At 41.8% G+C, this 8,755-nt stretch overlaps 1 pseudogene; it reads left to right on the top strand.

Moving 5' to 3' along the window:
• The first annotated feature begins 1,493 nt into the window (after positions 1-1,493).
• On the top strand, positions 1,494-2,147 carry LOC118595662 (annotated as a pseudogene).
• Positions 2,148-8,755: the final 6,608 nt, after the last annotated feature.

Genomic DNA, 8,755 nt, shown 5'->3' with positions numbered 1-8,755 from the left:
ACCATGTTTGAATCATGTCAGGCACGGCAGCATAATGGAGAATCCTCCCACAAGGGGATTTCCCGTGTATCTGTAGTGTTCCACTAATTAAGTCTTGGAGGCATTTAAGATGGTCTTCAATATGTATATCCACAGCACAGTCTTAAAGAAAAACTCCATTTCAAGTCATGCCTCAACAACAGTGAGCAAATGGATTTGAGTTGTTAGAGACTATAATGGTGTAAAATACAGTGTTCGCTGATGAAAAAAGATTACTTGTTCAGACATGCAGCTTTCAGAAGCCAACTTTGATAAAACATGTAATGTCTCCTTGATATTCCCCATCAAATAATCCAACACACATACCAATTAATTACAATGAGTGTGTGTGTGTGTGTGTGTGTGTGTGTGTGTACTGCATAAGCAAAGGGGTCAAAGTTCTTGGTAATAAACTAAAGAGAGAGTGAACAGACGACTATTAAGATTCCAGTAATAAAAGGATAAACAATAAAACAAATTGTGTTGCTGAAGGTTTGTCTTTCTACATTTGGTTTACCTTGAAGCAAATCTCACTAACAAATAATCCAGAAGGAATTAAAACAAGTCACCACTATAATGTTTTACCAACTATGATCATTCAATTCTGATCAAAGATGCATAAAGCACTTAAAAAATACAGGTCTAGCTACACCTTAATGTATAGTAGTAAATGTATATTTACTTAGTACATATGTAGTAAATCCAATACAGGTCCAAGTGTACACCCATATTTTTTTTTTATTAGTGCACATCACTCTTTTATTATACTGATTTGGAAAGAGATTTAGCAGTTATGCCCAAACAAGTTCTGAACCCACATGATAGGGTCAAGCAGCTAGAATATGATTCAGACAGTGAAAGACAAAAACCTGGACATGATCAAGGGGCACTTCACCTCTACAAGACAAGGCAGAGGAATCCTGAAACACAGCAAGAGCCACTCCTGTCCCTTTAGGACAAGGAATTTATCCATTTGCTATGAGAAATGGCTTATTTTCTGGTGACCACATGGAACTATTCCAATCACTACTAGAAACCTCGGAGGGGCTTTTGTGTGCTGATAATATATATTAAATATATATTACCTTATTTTGGAAAAGTGAATGTAACACATAGATTTGACAGGATTAATCCCAACCTTCTGGGGCCAGCAGCTCCTTTAGTCAGAGAGGAACATAGTATCTTTTAAATCACCGTGCAAGTTACTTTCACCCTCCACTGGAATGACTATAGCCCCCAGTTACCTAACTAGGGTGCAGGATAGGCTCCAGGGACAAAATTAGGCTGCAGCTTCTCATGGTTCCTCCCAGACCCCTTAGAAAAACAAACTAAGAAAAACTGTAATTACTACCTCTCAGCTCTCCTGGTAAGGGGAGCTGTTCCTGGATATGGACCAGGAACCTGCACCCAGAGGTGTTATTCTAACTAAATTCTATGAAGGGAGTGGGTGCAGGGGATAAAATTCTAAAATGAAAATGGGAGCTGAATTTGACATCTGCTTCACCTCCATGCAGAAGAGAGCCATCCAGATCCTCTGGACAGTCCTGGATGCCATTGACCAGATGTGACTGCCAGTAGTCAGCACTTAGCGCCTCAGTGAGCGACACTATGGGGGTCTGACTGGTCTCAATAAAGCAGAAACTGCAGCTAAGCATGGTGAGGCACAGGTAAAGATCTGGAGGTGATCTTATGATGTCCCACCACCTCTGATGGAGCCTGATCATCCCTTCTACAGCAACATCAGCAAGGATCGCAGGTATGTAGACCTTCCTGAGGACCAGCTGCCCTCCTGTGGGAGCCTGAAGGACACTATTGCCAGGGCACTGCCCTTCTGGAATGAAGAAATCATCCCCCAAATCAAGGAGGGGGGAAAAGTCCCTGATTGCAGCCCATGGCAACAGCCTTTGGGGCATCGTTAAGCATCTGGAGGGTCTCTCAGAGGAGGCCATCATGGAGCTGAACCTGCCAACTGGCATCCCCATTGTCTATGAATTGGGCAAGAACTTGAAACCTGTCAAACCCATGCAGTTCCTGGGAGATGAAGAGACTGTGCGGAAAGCCATGGAAGCTGTGGCCGCTCAGGGCAAGGTCAAGAAGTGAAGGCAAGCAGGCCGACTCCTACCCCAGTACCCTCCTCCCTGCCGTTTATGCCTCCAGCACCCTTTCCCAACACCTGGCATGCTGACTGTGTCTGTAGGGTCTTAAGTTTAGGTTGTAGCTGTATATTAAAGACCTAATTCTGTAATCAGAATGATCCTGTAATATAGCATGAAAAACTAGGACGTGATTTAAGATATGAGAATCATAGAACATGGCACTCAGTTTAATCTCCACAAATAACAGTCTGCACATTAAACAAGACTGTGGACTTCAACATGTCAGAGGTTTGTAAAGCAAATAAATGAAACATTGAAAAAATGCTTTGAATTATGGGGTAAAATGCCCTATTTAATACACTCTATGGCCCACCACCAAGGTATCTGAGCCTCAAGGCATCCCTAAAACATAGTCTACTTTGGAGGCCAATGGGATGGCTCAGCAGGTAGAGGCTCTTTGCCACAGAGTCTGATGAATTGAGTTTGACTGTTGAGATCCACATGGTGGAGAACAGTTCCCCGGGTTATCTCTGAGCACTACACATCCACTTCAGTCTACAGCCTTCTGGCCACTTCCTCACCTCTACAGTGGTCAACTGAATGTCGAGCCAGCTCCCTGTCATCCCAGTCACAAAGCTGGTGATTACAAAGATAATAAAATAAGAACTAGAATCTCATGGGATATAAATAGCAATAACAGAATTTCTAGAGAGGCTTCAGAGTCTTGGAAAGAAATAGGGTAATTCTCTCTCTCTCTCTCTCTCTCTCTCTCTCTCTCTCTCTCTCTCTCTCTCTCGTATCTTGCACTCAAAGATGCAGCTGTTCCCAGCTGTGAGAACATCCTACCACCCCAGTATCTCTCTCCTTAGTCCATGTCTTGCCTCTTCCCCATTCCGTTTTGTTTGAGTTCCATGAAGCCTGTGTTGTATTTTAGTGCACGGATGGTTTTATCTTAGTTGAGTGAAATAGAAATGTCTTCTGCCTCCCCACCTATCTGCAGCCCACCAACCTGATGCCTTAAATTCAAGTTATACAATCAGACATGAATACAAGTCTATTTCAAAGGCCGTGCTGCAATGAAACAGCATTAATACCACCCAAAACATCCATCTTAACGAGGCTAAATAAACCACAATGTTTACTAACATTCATATATTTGGCAAATTTTCATTATACTATTTCATAGATAAACTACTTCTTTTCATTGGGCAGTAGTCCTTTAGTCCTTTAGGCCAAAGTGAAATTCTAAAAGATGACTCCTCTGCTTAGATTACTTAATGTCTCCCTGGGGACCTGCAGAAACCTTCCTCTGGCCCTTGCCTCCACCTCAGCTGCGTATTAACCATGGAGTCTAATATCCCCAGCTAGACTAGAACACTCACTTCTACAGGCATGTGAAGTCATTCTCTCTTCACTGAGCACTCATGTGCACTGGCCTCTGCCCTGACCTTCCTTCCCCGCCTTCCCCACTCTGTGTTCTTAAAGTCTACTTATCTTGCAGATCCCAGCTGAAGGATCACCTCTTCCAGAAAGTCCTTCACACCTCACCACTCTCCCAACATGAAGTTGGTAACTCCCTTGTACCCCTCTCAATATCCATATCATACCTCTACTCTGCCATAGTCCTATAAAAAAAAAGTGATCGTCATATATGCCTAGATACTAGCTGCTCCATCAGCATAATTGAATGAATATGTAGATTTGCGTTAGCTGTGAGAGAGGTAACAGACTAGTCCAGTGGTCCTCGACCTTCCTGATGCTGTGACCCTTTAATACGGTTAGTTCCTCATGCTGCGCTGACCCCAACCATAAAATTGCTACTTCATAACTGTAATTTTGCTACTGTTATGAATCATAATGTAAATATCCAATATGTGACCCCCCCCAAGTGGGTCATGACCCACAGGTTGAGAACCACTGGACTAGTCCTTTTTCCTCTAAGCGTTTGTGTTTTCTTCCTTGGTCTCCTACAAGAATCAGAAAATCACTTGTCATGGTGTTTCCCCACAACAACCAGTTTCTGTGGAAATAAAGACCCCAAGTATTGTCTCTGATTTGAAGAACCTTTGTATCAACTTTCTATAACAAAAGTAAGAAGATTCTAGAAGGATCTCCTTCATCCAATAACTTTTGTGCTAAAATTGCTTTGCAAATCTAATTTTTACTATGTTTCTATCGATTATGTGAGAATTACTGAATTTCACCACATAGAGCCATGCCTCATGATTAAGTGAAACTCTTGTGTAAGAAGCCTTTGATTCCATACCATTACAATGTGAAGTTGGTGTCTTTTTTTAAACCCTTAAATATTTTACAGTCAGTAAATGTTTAATGATGACAGTCATGGTTGTGATAATAACAGTGATAGAAATAAGTAATATAAAAGAATGACACATAACTAAGAGTTCCCAGGGGCCCTCAAATGGCTTTAAACATGCTTTATGTGAGGCTCATTTTCATAGCGAGACATCATGAAAGAAATTTCCAGTTTAGAAAGAAAACCAATTCTGAGAGATGGCTGTTGACATCTGTGACCCCATGGAAATTATTTCAATCTGTAGGCAATTTGTTTTCAGTCTCTGTACCCTCCACATAAAATGCAGCCAGCTTGCTGTCATGCACTACCTTAGGCCTGAAGTCACTCACGCTTCTTAGCTCATCAAAATAAAAATAATCTAAACAAAATGATCACACCAGCATTTCCTCCAAATGCTATAGTAATTACTAAGTTGTCCTGACCAGAGATGAAAGGGAATTTTATTTTCTGTTGATCACATACATCTTTTCATACATGAGAAATCCAGAACCAGGCTGCTTCTCCCAACAACTGTGACTGATTGGGATTTATATAAAGCCCTCAGCCTTGTATGAACACAAGAGTCAAATTAGGTGGGCTGGGGAAGAAACAAAGAGTCGTGGAAATGGAATCATCTCACAGCCAACATTTTGACAGAGCTCCTTCGTGCCAACATGCACAATGCCTCATTAAATGATGTAAAGAGGTCATAGGTTAATCAGCTTCAATTCGGCACGCATATTGAGTACTTTCTAGTCATTTTTACATTTCCAAATGGAAAGAAACAAGAAACACTTCAAACTAGTGGAGCATTTCCTAGTGACAACTTTAACTTTTCAGAGACACAATTTCTCATTCAACTTTGGGCTGGCATGTTCGTTTTCCCTTAGGATCACTAAACTGTATCTAATATGGAAATGTCTAAGTCAGTTGGTATTCTCTTTTAGGCCCATTGATATTTAACTGACATTGAAGAAATTTTATTTCTTAAATTGGTAAGTGGTAATGTACATACTTATGGATATAATAATGCCTGAAGTTAAAATAACAAAAAAACAATCACCACTCCCAACAGTCTCTTCCTCCACCATTACAATCCCCCCTTCTATTCTGGATCCAGTCCATCACTGGGCAACCACTAATGTTCTTTCATTCACTAGAGATTAGTTTACATTTTCTGGAGTTTTATATGAATGGGCTTATATAGTCTATTTTCTTTTTCAGTCTGGCTCTTCCATGGGCATAATTATTTTCCATTATTCATGTTGCTTAGTTGTCAATAGTTGATATCTGCTGTTGCTTATTACTACTCCATTGTTCAGCTACACAACAACTGGACTGCTCATTCAGCTGCTGATGGAGCCAAGGAGGCTGGAGAGACAGTGTAATAGTTGAGAGTACTTATTGGCCTTGCAAAGGACCTGGGTTCAGTTCCCAACACCCACATAGGGGCTCACAACCATCTATAACTCCAGTTCCAAGGAGACTGACTATAAGCCCCCCGAGCCACCCTTCCCCAAGGACCTCTACCTGCCATGTTTCACCCACAGAGTATTCTAACTGGCCTAACTGTTGGACCCTGTCCCCACCCTACAGAGTAAAAAGCCTCATCTCTGAAGTTGATGTCCCACCAATCTCCACCCTGGAAATCTCCACCCTGAAAAGTTCTACTCCCTTTTCAAGAAACCCTGGATAAGCCCTGTATCCTATTCAGTTTGCTGCTGTTTCTCGCCCGAGCAGAGGCAACCACCCTCCTGGTTTTTTCCCTCCCAAAAAAATCTCTTGTGTGAGGTTGATTGTGCAGTGTGACTTTGTGGTATTCCTTGGCTCCCAGCTGCCAGGATAAGCTATAAAACTTACACTGATGTCCTCTTCTGACCTGCAAAAGCACCAGACACATACGTGGTGTACATATATACATGCAAGCAAAACACTCCCACACACCATAAAGTAAGTTTAAAGGCCTTTTAAATAAATAAATCTGCTATTAATATTTGTACACACGTCTTTGTATGAATCATGTTTTCATCACCTTATTGAGTAAATTCCTAGAAGTAAAATGTTTGTGTCACAGGCTATATACAGTTGTTTTCCAGCGCCCATGTCCAGTAGCCCTCTCCTCAGCACACACAGTGATTCCAGTTGCTCCACTTCCTCACTAGCAGTTGGTATGGTCAAGTCCTTTTAATATGCCTGGTCATGGTGTCTTTTGAAAAACAGAAGTTTAAAATTTTAATGAAAATCAATGTCAAATTTTGGTACAATGTTATATCTAAGGAACTTTGGGTTTTGTCTGCTTTTGATCATTCACTTGATAGATTAGGCTTTGCATTTAGATTTATGATCCATTTTGAGCTTATATGATCATTTCCAATAGAACGTGGTTTGAATGGAAGGTGTCTGCTTGCCTGCTTCTTTGTGTGTCATTCTGGTCATTAAACCTGGGCCTTTTGTGTACTGAGCAAGCACTCCACCACTGAGCTACATCCCCAACACAGAGTTTACTCTTTTGTATACAAGTGTCCAATTGTTCCGGTGACATTTGTTGAGAGATCTTTTTTTCTCCATTATATCACCTTTATTTGTCTAAGAAAAAGCCATTTTTGGATCATTTATTTGTGGGAAGCTGCTTTTTTTCATGTTCTTTTTTTTCAAGGGCCATTAATACAAAGCATCTAATGTTGTATTTCATTTAAAATATCATTGGAAACACCTGTTCTGCAGGAGTTTAGTTAATTGTCATGGTCAGAACTCCCAAAGTTTACATGAGTTCAAGAAGAAAATAGAATCACAATGTAAATTTTGAAAGGGAAAGAGGGCACTTTCAGATAACTATGGAGGGTGGGAGGTGGACATTTATCTCTGTTCCATTCCTAACACAATTAAACAGAACACAAGGAATAAAAAGACATTAAGTAAATGAAAGATCAATACAGTCTAGTTGTGGAGGCACATGCCTCTAATCCCAGCACTTGGGAGACAGGGGTGAGAACATGGCCGAAAGTTGAAGGCCATCTAGTATGCATAGCAAGTTCTAGAACAGCGAGTACTACACAGCTAAACCCTGTACCAAAAGAGCTAAGAAGTCAAACAAAACAACTTGAGAGAGAGAGAGAGAGAGAGAGAGAGAGAGAGAGAGAGAGAAAGAAGAAGAAGAAGAGGAAGAAGAAGAGGAGAAAGATCAAATGCTTAGCAATCTAGAGTTCAGATCCCAGCACCTGCACACCAAACCATGCACAATCTTATACTTGCTTCTAAGCTCAACACAGTGGGGGCAGAAACAGAATCACTGGGTGATCCTGGGTGCTAGCATAGCCAAAAAGCATGAGTTCTGGGTTCAAGGAGAAAACTTTCCTCAAAGGATTAAGGCAGAGTGTGATAAAAGAGGACACTCAGTACCCTCCTCTGGCCTCTGCATTTGTACCACCACATACACACACACACACACACACACACACACACACACACACACACACACACACACACACACAAAGACGTTGTATGGTAGGATCTATGAGGATCAGGAGTTCAAGGACACCCCCTGACACATAATGAGTTTGAGACCGGCTAGATCCTATTGGAAAGAGCTTGCTTACTGACTTGTCCTAAAGCAATTCAAAGAATGAAGAGTTGATCTTACCTCATTCAGTGTCGAAGTCCATAGTGGTGGGAAGTCACAAGGGCAAACTCTCAAGGCACCTAGTCATAGAGCACCCACAGCCAAGAAGCAAAGAAGGGCAAATGCTTGCACCCAGCTAGCCCACTCTCTCTTTTTATACAATACATTTTATACAAAACATTTTTTTGTCCTAGCCCAGAAAATGATGCCACTCAGTTGGCCCAGTCTCCCTATGTCAATTAATGTAACCAATATAATCTCCCACAAGCAAGCCCAGAGGCCCATCCCCAAGTAATTCTAGGCCTAACCAAGTTCACAACTGATATCAACTTCACAGTGAGAGAGTAACAACCAGAGCATGGGAGAAGAGATGAAAACTACATCGGGAGCAAAAGAACTGTATAGGATACCCTGGGCTGTGTACTAAGGGGTTTAAGGGAAGAGGTACGGTCAAGAATGGTGCCGCCAGGCAGTGGTGGCACACACCTTTAATCTCAGCACTCAGGAGGCGAGGCGGACAGATCTCTGTGAGTTCGAGGCCAGCCTGGTCTACAGAGTGAGTTCCAGGAAAGGTGCCAAAGCCACACAGAGAAACCCTGTCGGGGGGGGGGGGGGGGCGGTGAGGAATGGGGTACTCTCTGGATGAGAGTCTTTAAGTGCCGACAGAAGATCTCAAACTACAGATTTAAGAAGCTCTTTGAACGCAAGCAGATTAAACACCAAGAA

This window comes from Onychomys torridus, chromosome 14, assembly GCF_903995425.1.
Source record: "Onychomys torridus chromosome 14, mOncTor1.1, whole genome shotgun sequence".
Classification (NCBI taxonomy): Eukaryota; Metazoa; Chordata; class Mammalia; order Rodentia; family Cricetidae; genus Onychomys; species Onychomys torridus.
The sequence above is the reverse complement of the archived record's forward strand: the minus strand, read 5'-3'. Positions and strand labels throughout refer to the sequence as shown.